Raw genomic sequence first — 3350 nt, 5'->3', positions numbered from 1 at the left:
GAGGGGAGTTGACTAGGTTACTATCATATACCATAACCTTAAACCCTTGTTCTTCTTGCAAAGAACTGACACTTAAATGTGCTATACTTGCCTCCCCAATTGATGGATGATTGACAATTTTACTCGCAGCTTCAATTGAGAATGCAATTTCAGCTAGGGTTTTGAGGGGAGTTATCCCTACTTGAGGAAACTCCAATTGAATTGGAAAGAATTTAGATATCTCCCCCTCAGGAGTACTACCCTCAAACCTGTCAATCTATGAAGATTGTTTGGCACATGAAGGTGCTAAAGTAACATCTACAGGGTCTTCAGTTAAAACTGATGAAACCCCTGTGGTTTTGATGGTGTCATCAAGGTCTACCCCAGCTTGTAGCCTCTCACCATCTAAATATGGTTCCGGAGTGGTGAGCACAGTTTCTTGAACTGTGTCACTTGATTTTGGAAAAACTTGAGATGAAGATTCAAGTTTTTCTTTGTATGAAAAAGAAATTCATGAGATAAGATGTGTAAGATCAGAACTGAGTGTTGGCAACTCCCCTCAGTAAATGAGGGAGTTTCAAATGATGTGCTCTCTGTGTGTGTGTCAACCATATTTCTTCTTTCACCAACTTGAGAGTGCTCAAGTTGGGGTGCAGACTCTATACAGATTGTACTAGGGAGAGTGCTTTATTCAATAGAGATACCTTGTTGAGAAGGTGCCTCAAGAGTCTATTTAATGTCTCTTTTACAACTGCATCCTTTTGGGAGGATACTGAGGTAGCTTCAAGAGTGGTCAACTCAATTTCCTTTGTCTTCTTGGTCTTCTTGACCATGTTATACTTTATTTGGTTTTGATCCTCACCACTCTCATTTATGACATTTAAAGTTGTCTGCTTTCTCTTCTTTTTACTAACTTCACCCTTTTGAGAGGATGAAGCAGTTGGTTCCCTAGCTTCTAATGGTAGAGAAGAAGTGGTCACCGTTGTGTGTTGAAGTGTATTTTAAGATTATCATTCGCAGGGAAGGACTGCTATCAACACCAATTTCAAGTCTTTTATTTCTTACAGATCAGAAGTGTGGAGAAGAATTTGTGGATGTGTTATTATTAGTTAAATTAATTTAATAAACAAATACAAATTATATAACAAGAGTGAGAGAAAAGAATCCAAGAGTAAGGATTCTTCAATGGCTATCATAAATGTCTAATTTGTGTTCTTATTTTGTTAAAAATAATTCTTCTAATGTTTATAAAATTCTCTCCCAAGGTAGATTATAATGCCTACAACTATCCTCTGAACGCCACTCTAATGGTCATACAAAGTACAGTTATAGACTAATGAAAACCAAGAACTATCAATTTCATAATTTGTTAGGAGGAAACACACACACATATTCGAGATTCAATTCTACCAATACAGAGTATGCACACAAATACACAACAATATATTTGACGTGGAAAACCCACGTCCCATCTTGTATTATTAATCAAAATAATTATCAATAATACATCAATACATAACACCTCAATGGTGTCCCAAACTGATACTTGAGCCAACCAATGCTCAAGCATCTCTCACACGATACCTAAGATGACTACTTCTCTTAAACATACATTAAAACAATAACATGACTATGTATATATAGCCATCACAAACTTAGCCAACAAGACGTACCTAATCTGATTACAATAATAATTGCTTGCCTATACAATTATTACCCATTCCCATTTTGATAATAATTGTCAACACATACAATTATTACTCAATCCCATTATGATAATAATTGTCAACAAATACAATTATTAACCAATCCAATTATGTCTTCTGTCACCAAGCCCATACCACATATTGGGTTTAACCCCAACAATCCTCCCCTTCAACCCAATACTCCAGATCCGGTTGAATGGTAACCATCAAAACATCAACGTCCGTTCTCCGATGCCTCCCCTCGAACAAGAATCCATTCATCTCGTTCTTCCAACTTTTGAGAATCACTAAGGCCCGTATAGTGACCTCCAATAACTCCAAACTACCGTTCTTCATCCTAACGGCATATCCATCCATAAAATCATGTGCATCAACCATGAATGCCTCCTTTTAGCATTGAGTCACCCGATCCTTGCTTTCACAATCCTTCGGCCTCTTTTGAAGAACATCACGAGTATCATCCAAAAATTTTCACCCGGTTGATCAACCATCAAACCATTGAAACTATTGCAATGATCCCATCCATCTTCCACCTCGAGTCCGAACAAATTGATCCACGGTGTAAGTCAACCGCCATACCGCACGTAACTTTGTCAGCAAATCCATCAACGTACTCCACCATACCAATTGAATCTCTAATGTTCCTTCAATCCAATTCATCACGAACCTCGAACCTCGGCTCTGATACCACTTGTTAGGAGGAAACACACACACATATTCGAGATTCAATTCTACCAATACAGAGTACACACACAAATACACAAAAATATATTTGACGTGGAAAACCCACGTCCCAACTTGTATTATTAATCAAAATAATTATCAATAATACATCAATACATAACACCCCAATGGTGTCCCAAACTGATACTTGAGCCCACCAATGCTCAAGCATCTCTCACATTTACATCTCTTAAACATACATTAAAATAATAACATGACTATGTATATATAGCCATCATAAACTTAGCCAACAAGACATACCTAATCTGATTACAATAATAATTGTCTGCCCATACAATTATTACTCATTCCCATTTTGATAATAATTGTCAACACATACAATTATTACCCAATCCAATTATATATTCTGTCACCAAGCCCATTCCACATATTGGGTTTAACCCCAACACAATTCTCATATCAATCTCCCGATCTAATATTTAATTGTGTCTATCATATCATATACTAGAATTAAAACTCCTCTCCAGATTCATTATAATTCCTATGGATACAATCAAAGATTCACGACTCCCTTAATTATGTTAAGCTGTCACTGACAAATTAACAATCACAAGAAATCACAATACAACTAAACAACACAACAAACCAAAGAATACTACCAAACTCTTGGATAAAGAGATTAGATACTCACGATATATATATACAATAAATATATTAAAACAACAAATCATTAGTTAAGAATTTGAATACAGAGATTACAACTTGAAGAGTTCCTTTAAAATCTGAGCGAATCCCTTCGCTCATTCTCCCAATCTCGCTCTCTAGTTGCCTCTCTCCTGTCTCTCTCAAGAATAATGGATATCTATATTATATTCTATATTATGTTACGGTTTTCTATATACAAAAGCTTTTCCCAAAATAAATTAAACTTTGATGTAAAATTTGTAGGCTGTCTTCCAGGCATGATTCTGAGCTGCTCTA

The sequence above is a fragment of the Apium graveolens genome, chromosome 7 (genome assembly GCF_009905375.1).
Source record: "Apium graveolens cultivar Ventura chromosome 7, ASM990537v1, whole genome shotgun sequence".
Lineage (NCBI taxonomy): Eukaryota > Viridiplantae > Streptophyta > Magnoliopsida > Apiales > Apiaceae > Apium > Apium graveolens.
Note: the sequence above shows the minus strand (reverse complement) of the source record.